We start from the raw sequence: 12991 nt of genomic DNA, 5'->3' as shown, positions 1-12991 counted from the left end.
AGCCTGAGGACACAGAGCTGATGGGTAAGTGGTCCTCAGTGACCCTCACCCACCATCTATATGTAAGCTACTTAAATGTAGATTACGATAGTGAAAGTTCTCCACGGTCCATTTTGCTTCCTCAATGGGGATGTACAGTAGCAAAAAAGAACTGCTGAATCATTTCACACCTGTTAGAATGGCTATCATCAAAAAGACAAGAAGTGTTGGCAAGGATTTGGAGAAAAGGGGACCCTCCTGCACTGTTGGTGGGACTGTAAACTGATGCGGTCACTATGGAAAGCAGTATGGAGGTTCCTCAAAAAATTAAAAAGAGAACTACCATATATATGATCCAGCAATCCCGCTTCTGGGTATACATCCGAAAAAGATGGTGTCAAGATCTCGAAGAGATATCTGCACTCCCATGCTCACTGCAGCATTATTCACAAGAGCCAAGGTATAGAAACAACCTAAATGTCCACTGATGCAGTAATGGATAAAGAAAATGTGGTACATATAGCCAATAAAATAGTATTCAGCCATGAGACAGAAGGAATCCTGCCACTTGTGACAATATGGATGGACCTTGAGAGCACTGTGATAAGTGAAATAAGTCAGAGAAAGACAAATACTGTCTATCACTTACATATGGAATCTAAAACAGTTGAACTCATAGAAGCAGAGAGTAGAATATGGTTGCCAGCAACTAGAGGGTGAGGGAATACAAGAAGATGCTGGTCAAAAAGTACAAACTTCCAGTTATAAGATGAGTAAGTTCTGGGGATGTAATGTACAGCATGGTGACTCTAGACAATAATACTGTATTATATACTTGAAAGTTGCTAACGAAATGATCTTAAATGTTCTCAACGTGTGCACACACACATAAACACACACACACAAAAGATAATTAATTATGTGACGTGATGGAAGTGTTAACTAACCTTATTGTGATAATCATTTTGCAATGTATATGTACATCAAATCGTCACGTTGTACACCTTCAATTATACCTTCTATGTCAATTACATGTAAATAAAGCTGGAAATAGTAAAAAAAAAAAATTAATTAATTAAATTAAATAACTGCTGTAACTTCTAAGCCTTTGAATGACTTAAATCAGACATTTTCAACACATAGAAAAGTATGAAAGGCCCACACCATTCTATACAAACAGGCCAAAGGAGAATTTGGGAGGACAGTTCACACAGAGACACAGAACCGCCACAGTTCCTCAGCACACCTTCTGTACCATATTCTTTCAGCTACCTTTCTAAGATACTGCTTGCACCCAAAGGCCTGAGTTAGGTAAAATCTCGAGAGTTCAAAGATCTTAAAGTATAATGCATGGCCTGGACATGTTCCAAAGTTTTTTACATGGTGTAAAGAGGCTTTTAACCTGATCAAGGCCAGTGGGTGCTAAGGTTCCCCACTGCTCCTGCAGCATCTGGTAGAGGTACACCCAACGTCTGGGTGTACAAAGTATCTGCCAGACCAGAAGGGCAAGGATTGCGAGCTCACCCCTCCTACACCACCACCATGTCAGTTTCCAGAAACAGCCGACATCACCGTTTGAGGAACCTGTTTCCCGTGGATCAAGCCATGTCACCCACTCTTAGGCGTGGGTTTCAAGCCTTGAAATCCTTTTGACCTCCCCTCAACGGGGGAGGGCCTAGAAATGATTCACTTGTCTCCTTCAGGGAGCTCTATGGGTAGACTTGGCCTTGGCCAGGTCTGACAGTCTACTCCCTACATAGCAGCCAGGGTAAGCCATAACATTAAAACCAAAGTCAGAATACATTACTCCCCCACTCCCAAAACCCTCTCCTGGCTTCTATTACATTTAGAATAGAATCCAGAGCCCACATTTGAGCTTGGGGGCAACACACAGTCTAACCCAGCGGTCCCCAACCTTTTTGGCACCAGGGACGGCTTTCGTGGAAGACAATTTTTCCACGGACTGGAGGGGTGGGGGGAGGGGGGTATGGTGCAGGCGGTAATGCCAGCGCAGTGATGGGGGAGCGGCAGATGAAGCTTCGCTCGCTAGCCTGCCACTCACCTCCTGCTGTGAGGCCCGGTACCGGTCTGCTGCCCAGAGGGTGGGGACCCCTGGTCTAACCCCAGGCTGCCTCTCTGAGTTCATCACCCACCACTCTCCCCACCTGAGGGCCTCAGACTTTTCCTGGGAACCACCAGCTGCCCCCTCTCGGGGATTTGGCCCTGGTGTTCCTCTGCCTAAAACACTGTTCCTGCGTGTTCTCCTGGCCTGCTCCTTCCTTCAGGTCTCTGCTCAACAATGTCAACTGCTCAGGCAGACCTTCTCTGATCTATGAATCTAAAATAGCCACCGCGGGGCTTCCCTGGTGCACAGTGGTTAAGAATCCGCCTGCCAATGCAGGGGACACAGGTTCGAGCCCTGGTCCAAGAAGATGTCACATGTCGCGGAGCAACTAAACCTGTGCACCACAACTATTGAGCTTGCGCTCTATAGCCCGTGAGCCACAACTACTGAGCCCACGTGCCACAACTACTGAAGTCTGTGTGCCTAGAGCCCGTGCTCCGCAACAAGAGAAGCCACGCAATGAGAAGCTCGCACACTGCAACGAAGAGTAGCCCCTGCTCACCGCAACTGAAGAAAGCCCACATGCAGCAATGAAAACCCAACACAGCCCCCCCCCCCAAAAAAAAGCCACTGTATCACTGTCTCTTGCGTTTGTTATTTTTCTCATTGTGCTCATCCCCACCTGATAGTGTATTATATGTCTTTCTGTTTACTGCCTGGGTCACTACCTAGGATGTGAACAAAATGAGGGCAGTCATTGTCTTTTTACCTGTTACGTCCCCTAGCAAAAGCCAGTTTCTAGCAATTGCTCAATAAATATTTCTTGAATGAATAACTGTGATTTTCAGAGTTTTATCTGAGCTAAAAGCATATTGCTTTTCATTTTAATGCTTGGCAACTGAACAACTGCATTAGAGGAAACAAGGCAAGGAACAAAGGAGGAAAGCCGTGGTCAAAACTCAAGACCTAAACACTTTTTTTTTTTTTAATTTTGCGGTGCGCAGGCCTCTCACTGCTGTGGCCTCTCCCGTTGCGGAGCACAGGCTCCAGACGTGCAGGCTCAGCGGCCATGGCTCACGGGCCCAGCCGCTCCGCGGCATGTGGGATCTTCCCAGACCGGGGCACGAACCCGTGTCCCCTGCATCGGCAGGCGGACTCTCAATCACTGCGTCACCAGGGAAGCCCAAGACCTAAACACTTTTAAATAAAGAGACATTTCTGGAGTGAAAGAAGGCAATGGGAAGTAAAAGATTAATGAATAAATATTGTGTTGAACAGCTGACACAATAAAGGCCAAAATGCTGGGTGCAACATTAAAAATAAAATCCTATTTCATATATAATCTGATCATTTCTTCTTTGGTTATAGATCAAAATCAACAGTGACATTTACACAGTGAAGCATGGGTGCCTGTAGCTGGAAGGGAATTTAAATGCAATTTAGCTTGGCTTGAATGTGGTTTTCAAAATGGAAATGCAACATAATGTAAATACAGATTTGTACCACTTTGGCTTTGTTTTACAATCTGAAAAAAATTCATTAGTTTCACAGATTGGTATTTTAGCACCATGCTTTTTCACTTCACCCTTAATCTTTTACCTTCAGTTCTTAATAGCCACGCACATAGCTTTTGAAAATATATTTTAAATGAAAATGTAAATATCTACTTACATTATAACTTAAGCATGGACTATTACTTTTAAGGAAGTGAACTGCATATACTTGTCCCTCTCTCCACCAATTTCCTTTCCCAGCAATGGCCCTTTTATCTAAGAAAATTTAATTAATACATTGTAATAACCTATAATAGACACGAATCTGAAAAATATATATAGGTATAACTGAATCACTTTGCTGTACACATGAAACTAACACAATATTGTAAATCAACTATACTTCAATAAAAACTTTAATTATGCAACCTTTATAAACCAAAGACCATTTTTATTCATTGTTTAAAACTGTATCGTTAATTATATGTTAGTAGAATATTATTTATGCATATATTTAATATAACAGCCACAAGACTATTATCTCTTTGTTATCCTTTAGAATTTGACTTTCTATAAGTTGTGACTTTCTCTTGCTTTTTTAGAGTCTGGCTGGACCAACACAGTATAGCTACATTAAGTCAACAACAAAATCACACTCTGAAAGTGACCAGGTTAGAGTCATCAACCTGGGAAAAGTCATCAACCTGGGAAAGTAAATGTTCCCTTTTGTCTAAATTTTGTTTAAAACTATGTCCTATCATACATTTTATTACCCTTTTCAAAAATAAAACTAACGTATCCCACTACTACTTCTAACAAAACTTTACAACAGAAAGTCAGCAATACAAATCTCACACTGACCAGCAACTACACTGTACCAATTCAAGCATCGCTGCATGAAAGATAAACTAATAACCAGCCAGCCAAGATGGAACCAGGGATAGTTACACCCATATTTCCAGCTTTCTTGCCTTCTACTTGTGGTAATGCTTTGAAGCTACAGAAGATATTGGGGATAATTCTCTCTAAATTTTTAGAAGAAAACAATTATAAAGCAATCAACACTTGGTCAACTTGGGACCATAAAGCTGTTATTTGTTGACCACTACCACCACCATCATTTTTCTTAAAAAAAACCTCATCAAAACAGTATCATAGGGCTTCCCTGGTGGCACAGTGGTTGAGAGTCTGCCTGCCGATGCAAGGGACACGGGTTCGTGCCCCGGTCCGGGAAGATTCCACATGCCGCGGAGTGGCTAGGCCTGTGAGCCATGGCCGCTGAGCCTGTGCATCCGGAGCCTGTGCTCCGCAACGGGAGAGGCCACAACAGTGAGAGGCCCGTGTACCGCAAAAAAAAAAACACCAGTATCATATATAGTCTTTCCAATGGTCCCGTGGCTCGAGAGAAACTGAGACCACAGAGTCCTGTGAACCATCCACAGTCTGGGAAGCAGGTAAAGTAGAACCTTTGAACATGAGCGCTCAACACTCTCCCACCTAAGTTCAACACTCACTCCCAAAATGTGGAACTGAGGATGACAGAGATCGCCTTGTAGCAGCCAATCTGCAGCAGCACCCAACCACACCCAAGATCTCCAGCCACTGAGTCAAGGACTTCTCTATAAACTGGGCTTCCTGGGCCACAATCATTTGTTTTGTTTGTTTTAATAAAACCTTAAGCCGTATGTAGCCCACTGTGCGCTCTAAAATAGTTACTTCTGCAAAGAATTACTTACAGTAGAAAATGTGAGAAATGAGAGACTGAGAGTCAAGTCACAAAGGATTAAGGTGGCTCAATTTCAAATCAGTAATCTGTCAAGCCCCACATGACTTCTCCTCTTTTTGCTAGGAAATGAACAGCAAGACAAGGTCCATTAGCTAAAAATAAACTTCATAGAGGGAATTATATCATACTTATTTCCTATCTTTCAATTTATTCTCAATCTTATGTGACCAATTGGGTGCAGGGCTGAAGACAGGCAGAATGAAACTGAACTGTTTAGTGTACCAGGAGTTAGGAAAGTGGGCAATTTCTTCAGAGCCCTGGAGTTCAATGTGATGGTTCACGGTGAAGTTGGCACTGAGAAGCATGAGACAGAAGAACTTTGCTATCAGCAATAATTCCTAACGAGGGAAAGTGCTACACGTGTTGATACTTCCAGTGGCAACAGGTATATGAAAATACAGAACTTTCTTAATAAGCCAGCATCTTGACCACATTGCTTTTCATATTTTATAACCTATGCAGGTGGTAACTTTAAGTTAAAAAGGACTTGAAGATAAAATAGCATGGCATAGTGGCTGGAGGTACAGATGTGGGGACCATGCTGATAGGTTCCTATTGGAACCTACCTCATAAGGTATTCTGAGGATTAAACGAATTAATAAATAACAAAATGCTTGAAATAACGTCTGGCACATAAAATGTACTAAATAAACTCCTTTAAGAAAGTTTTCTAGGTTATTCTTTCTTTCATAAACAGCATATTCATCTTAAACAGTAATGGTCATCATAGTATGTTTTTGAAAATAAAATTTATTTAATTTTTCAAAACACTTCCTTTAGAAAAGAAGGAGTAGATATTTGGAAATACAACAGAAGTGCAAAGCACCGCCTAGAGATAATCATCACTCACCTTTCCTGGTAAATACCTAGAGGCTTGTTTTCAGTCCATGACATTCTATATATATGAGTTTCATAACCAGTTTTTCCCCATTTAACATCAGAGCATCTTAATACAATGAAACGAACAAACAGAAATACCCGAACAAGGAAATGAAGCAGCAACTATAGTAAACTCTACTGTCTTCCTATCCCAAAGTCTAGAGAGTTTAAGATTAATTATTTGATACACTTAGGTTTTCATTTGGTCCAAGGAACTGCAAAGCCAGACAGAGCCAGACATGCAGACGAGTTCCCAGACTCTGAAACAGAGGTGCCCTTGACCTTACTCTGGCTCAGATGTAAGTTTCCCAGACCCTAGTCAACAGGCGCTGGCTCAGAAGCAGGGTACAATAAGAGGGGGTGTTTTCCTACCAGTACTCAGTGATTGTTTGCCAGCAACAACAAAAAGAAATTCAGTGTGAAGCATGGCGCATCACATCTGTGGAGCCCTGAAGTTCACTGTCATGGGATGATCCATGGCAGTGAAGATGGCACTGAGAGGACTGGGCCAGAGGACTGCCATCAGATCACAGGGTGAGGGCCAGGACCAAAGGGCCCCACATATATCAGGGCTCCAGCAATCAGTGCTTGATGGACAGACAGCCAGGCTGAGAAAGGAAGAGGTAGGTGATCCACGGCTTTGTTCTTCCATTAGATTGAAAGTTCCTGGAACAGAGGAACTGTATCTTGTATATTTTTTAAAATCCCTTTCTATGACTAACAGAATGCCTTCCTTGCTTCCCCTTCATAAAAGCACACATTTGTTCACTTAAGTTCTGAAACCAGACACAGCCGAGTTCCCTAGGTTAACATATTACCTGTGTAAACTTAGGAAAGTTGCTTAACTTCTCACCATCTCCATCCCCTCACCTATAAGTGGGCATAACAGCCCCCGGTAAATAATAGATATCATTAATATCAGTTCATTATTATTGAATAACTTACATAGCGGACATTATATTATGTTTGGTAAGAGCAGTGTATGATTAAATTAAAAGCATTATCTGCAAGGAGCTCAGCGTCATTGATCATGAACTAATAACGATTTACTGAAGAGTGGCTAGATCTTTCTCTAGAAGGGAAATGTCTTTATTTTCCCGTCACATTTCACTCTTCTCTCTACCCCAAATGCAGGCCTACATTAATTTTTCCCATTACCCATGGTACCCAAGGATATTCTGTGCCAACAGACACTCAGTGTAGCACTTTGCTACATATTTTCAAGTTTCTATTTCTTGCTGAATATTTCCCGTGCATAAATGGTGTCTTTTCTAAAATAAGGTAACTTCTTTGAGGCAGGTCACTTGATTCTGTTTCCTGTGTATCCACCACCCACGAGCACACAGGGCCTGTTTATAAACACTGATTCAAGTGGAGCCATTCTAACCTTGTAACTGGTCTATCAACAGCCACTGAATGAGGATTATTACCTTAGGAATACTGAATTGGATGAAGCAATTTTCCTCACTGTTTAGAATGTGTTATCAGAAACACAATTCAACTGTGACACCGATTTATGATCACAAACTACTCAACTGGAAACATTTCACAGCTGAAAGCTCAGGAAGGCCTGGTGGGTGAATGAATGCTAAACCTACTTCTGCTCTGTCCCATGGGGATGGACCTGCTATTGCTATCTCCTACTCTGTCCCAATCCTCCCCCTCTAAAATCTGGGCAAAGATCCAGGGCTCATGTGCCACAACTTCCTACAACATGCCTCTCAAGGCAGTATAACTTGTCTTTCTTATTTCACCAGATGTGAAGAATTGACACGTGACATATGATACATATAAAATCAACTTTGGAGACATCACCAGTGTGCAATAATAAATAACTGTCATGTTCTGATCCCTGCATGGGACAAATACCACACTATCATACTTTGTCATGGCTGGTTCTATGATGCTTTAATGATAATACAGTCTCAACATGTATGCAAGACCATGTACTGGCATTAGTATTTCAAGGTCTGTAATTATCTAACCTGATGTGAGGCTGATCATTTAAATAGCTTAAGGAATTAGCATCGAATCTCCTACACTATCTGTCCAGTGTTTTCTAAATGCTCGGCCAGGGCTTCCCTGGTGGCACGGTGGTTAAGAATCTGCTTGCCAATGCAGGGGACACGGGTTCAAGCCCTGGACTGGGAAGATCCCACATGCAGCACAGCAACTAAGCCCGTGCACCACAACTACTGAAGCCCGTGCACCTAGAGCCCGTGCTCCACAACAAGAGAAGCCACTAGAATGAGAAGCCCGCGCACGGCAACGAAGAGTAGCCCCCGCTCGCCGCAACTAGAGAAAGACCACACGCAGCAATGAAGACCCAATGCAGCCAAAAATAAATAAAATAAATAAATTTTTAAAAATAAATAAATGCTCGGCCAATTTCCAGGTAACATAATTATGGTTCCTATACTGTCTGTGTGAGGTTTTTGGTGTTTTGAAAAAAAAATTACAGTGTAAAATTTCCAAATATTAAAATACTTGCCCTAATATGAAATTTTCTAAAGTTATTTCCCCACTGGTTTGGTAAAGCTTCCCAGTCTCCCCTTGACATGCCTGATGCATAATGTACCTCTGAGCCTTTTCACTGTCTCTCAGCCTGAAACTCCTGCCACACCTCTGTTCCTTTGTCTGTTTTTCATCTTTTGAGACTCAGCTGAGGCCTTAATCAACCTCTTTTTTTTGTAACATCTTTACTGGAGTATAATTGCAATCATCCTCTTTATGAGTCTTTTCCTACTCCTAAGATAAGAGACCCTTTTGCATTATCATCATAGGACACTGACATTTTTTGTTGAGATGCCCATCTGTTGCATCATTATCAGTTCCTAAAAGAAAGGGACCAGATTTAATCCATCTTTATAGCCTCAGTGCCTCGCACCCTGTCTAAGCCACATGAGATACTAAGCACTTCGTGGACTGAACGAACTGCTAGGTTTTAAGTGAAACCAACAAGCACCACTGATCAGACTATTTACCTGGACAAACAAGACTATCGTTCAATCCCTGTTGCCCTGGGGCTATTTCCAGTGATAGCGCTCTCTCCTGTGGGATAGAGTTCACATTACCCTGAAAGCACAACTGAAGGCCTTCAGAAGATGGGAACATAAAATTATATTTATCAAAATAAATAGCTGTATTAATGATAAATGTTAGCCACAAAAGAGTTAAATCATACAGGAAAATACAAAAAAAGGCATTAAGCATCACCTGAACCTCCACAATAGAGAGCTTGCCATTGTTAACGCTTTGGTAAACAGTCTTCCAAACACTTCTTTTATGAACTTGCACAGAATTTTACATATATTTTAAACATATAAAATTTACAAACAAGATATGCTGTGTAAAACCCTTTACCGACATGTTATAGATCTCTTTCCATCTCAATAAATAGAGTACCTTAATCCTTAATGGCTGCATTCCATATATGTTTCATCAGTGAGAAAGACCCTTGAGCATAGCCGTTTGCATGCTTGTCCAATTATCTCCTTATGATAAATTCCTAGAAGTGGGGCTGCTGGGGCAAAGGCTGCGCTCATTTAAATTTTACATATTACATATTACCATTCGGTGCCCCAGAAAAATTGTTCTGGTTTGACATTCCCAGTTACAGCACAAGACAGATGCCTGTTCCTGCCAATTTGAGTGCTGACAAATGCTTTGCTTTGGGTTTTGGTGTGGTTTGTTTGATTGCTAAGAAGTTGAATATCTTTCTGTATGTTTATTGGCCTTTTAAATTTTTTCTTTTTCAATTGCCTGGTCACAAATTTCATCCATTTTTCAATTGGAGTTATTAGTTCTTTCCTTATAGATTTTAAGGAAATTTTTAAATAGATTTTAGTCTTTTTATACTAGTCATTTTAACCCTATTTGTGTTACAGATATTACTCTCACTCACTTTGACATTTGTCTTTTAACTCAGTTCATGGCGGGTGGTGTGTTTGTTGCCAGGCAGAGATTTAAAAATTTTATGTAGTCAACTATTTCTTTTAGGGCGTTGGGTTTTGTGGCATTATGAAGACATTTTGCAACCTAAGATTATAAAAACATTCATTTTTTTATAGTACTTTTATGGTTTCATATTTTACAGTTCAACCTTTAGATTCATCTGGAAAACTCTAGTATGAAGGGATGAGTTAGAAATTCAATTTTTAATATTATACTTATGAATATAAGTTCATATAAATTCTATAAAATGATTCATATTTTAAAGAATAAAATAGAGTTGAATATGAATAAAGAATAAAACATCAATTGAAATAGTATCTAATTGGTGCATCTTTTTATTTCAGTTAGCTATGAATGCATTTATCCAATGACAATCTGTGTCTGTTGCCTCTTGGCCTCTCCACAGTGCTTCACAAAGAAATGTCCTTCCTTCTATAAACATCCTCACTGTACATGATAAACCCAAGACTAAGAAAATGCTGATCACACCATATACAAAAATACAACACACACACAAATTAATGTTTGATAAATGAAAATATGTTTGCTAACTTCTATGTTGGTACTATGTTTTAAACCACACTTTTATAGTGATAAGGCATATTATATTCACCACTCTTATTCATATACTTTAGTCTTTTGATTTAAAGACACATACACACTCACATTTTACACAGAACATAAGCTGGTCTAGGTCAAAACAGAGAAAGAACAAATCACTGGGACACAAATATTCTAAAATACAAAAGAAAGAGCTAAGTATTCTGTAGACAATCAATAAACTTTTAAAGTTTGGAGAATGCCACATCTGCAATAGACTGGTTATGCTTTTTCCCCAGCACAGTCAAGGGAAACTAGGGCCAGATGATGATGATGATGATGATGATAAATGGGCTTGGGATTTTCCTGGTGGTGCAGTGGTTAAGAATCTGCCTGCCAGACTTCCCTGGTGGCGCAGTGGTTAAGAATCTGCCTGCCAATGCAGGGGACATGGGTAAGAGCCCTGGTCCGGGAAGATCCCACATGCCACTGAGCACTACTCAAGCCCACATGCCTAAAGCCTATGCTCTGCAACAAGAGAAGCCACTGCAATGAGAAACCCGAGCACGGCAAGGAAGAGTAGCCCCTGCTCGTCGCAACCAGAGAAAGCCCGCTTGCAGCAACGAAGACCCAACGCAGCCAAGAATAAAATAAATTTTAAAAAAATACATTAAAAAAAAAAAAAAGAATCTGCCTGCCAATTCAGGGGACTAAGGTTCGAGCCCTGGCCCGGGAAGATCCCACATACCGCGGAGCAACTAAGCCTGTGCGCCACGACTACTGAGCCTGTGCTCTAGAGCCCGTGAGCCACAACTACTGAGCCTGCATGCCACAACTACTGAAGCCCGTGTGCCTAGAGCCCATGCTCCACAACAAGAGAAGCCACCACAATGAGAAGCCTGTGCACTGCAACGAAGAGTAGCCCCCGCTCACCGCAACTAGAGAAAGCCTGCACCCAGCAACAAAGACCCAATGCATCCAGATATAAATAAATAAATAAATTTATAAAATGCTAAAAATGAATGAATGAATAAATAAATAAATGGGCTTCACTCAGTGCGTATCATGTGGCAGGTCCTAATCTAAGGGCTTTCCACTCATTGATACACTGAAGTCCTCTGAAGGCAGTAAGTACTAGTACTGTATTCTGCATACTATACAGATGGGGAAACTGAGGCAAGGAGAGCCTTAGTAATTTGTCAAGACTACATGTTAGTGAGTAGCCGAGGCAGGCTTTGAAACCCATTAGTCAGATTCCAGGTCTGTGCATTCACCACAAGTGAACTTCAGGTTCACTGAAAATAGCCCTAACTACCACATTAGTCTTGCAACATCCTCATGTTGAAAAAAAAAAAAAAAAAAAAAGCCGAGGCTGAACTCAGGCAGCCAGTTAACAATTGCTTCGTAAAGACTCTTGAGCAAAAGTGGGTTAGTATTATTTTTTAATTATTTATTTATTATTTTTGGCTGCGTTGGGTCTTTGTTGCTCTGCGTGGGCTTTCTCTAGGTGTCTAGGCATGCGGGCTTCAGTAGTTGTGGCTCGCGGGCTCTAGAGCTCAAGCTCAGTAGTTGTGGTGCACGGGCTTAGTTGCTCCACGGCGTGGGGGATCTTCCCGGACCAGGGCACGAACCTGTGTCCCCTGCATTGGCAGTGGGTTCGGATTTAATGACAAAGACAGATATCTTATTCCTGAGAGTGGAATCACCCTTCTTCAAGAGTCTGCATCCTTAATTCTAGGCACAGTCCCACTTTTTCAGTTAAGTGAACTGGCGGGGCTCTTCAGTTTCCTTTTGTATCAAGTGGGGATTATAACTGCTCATGAAAAGGCCTTATAAACTGTAAAGTGTGCGTCTGTGCTTTTGATGCCAGCTAACAATTCAGGGGCAAAGGAAACAGCCACACTTAAGGCTCCAGGTGCAGAAGGTAGGTACTGCGCTTCTCTGTAGAGAGCTGGGGCCTAAATGAGGTCTAAGCACCAGACAGGTATGGCCAGGTGTGCACTGCAGGTGGCTGCTACCAGGTAGGTGCTGCTAGGTAAGTGCTACCTGGCAGGTGCTGATGGCAAAACAGGTCCTTTCTGCCACATCAGCCAGGATTCCAGGAAGAGGATATTGTTTTGAATTTCTGAATTCTTTGACGTCATTCAGGAGAAAATAACTCTGAGGAGAAGTGCTATGGGTACAGAAACCCTCCTACCTTCTCTCTTGTGGCTGAGTCACTTTTTTAGAACTTCCCCCAGCAGAGAACAAGCCTTGCCCACAGCTCCAGTCCCCTGTGCCTTCCACTGGATGGTA

General features: G+C 41.6%; 1 protein-coding gene across 2 annotated transcripts in view; it reads right to left on the bottom strand.

Moving 5' to 3' along the window:
• Positions 1-12991, bottom strand: part of C1H1orf21 (chromosome 1 C1orf21 homolog) — a 227754-nt gene that overhangs the window by 126274 nt on the left and 88489 nt on the right. The window lies entirely within an intron of this gene.

This window comes from Delphinus delphis, chromosome 1 (assembly GCF_949987515.2).
Source record: "Delphinus delphis chromosome 1, mDelDel1.2, whole genome shotgun sequence".
NCBI classification, from domain to species: Eukaryota; Metazoa; Chordata; class Mammalia; order Artiodactyla; family Delphinidae; genus Delphinus; species Delphinus delphis.
Note: the sequence above shows the minus strand (reverse complement) of the source record. Positions and strands in the feature narration are given on the sequence as shown.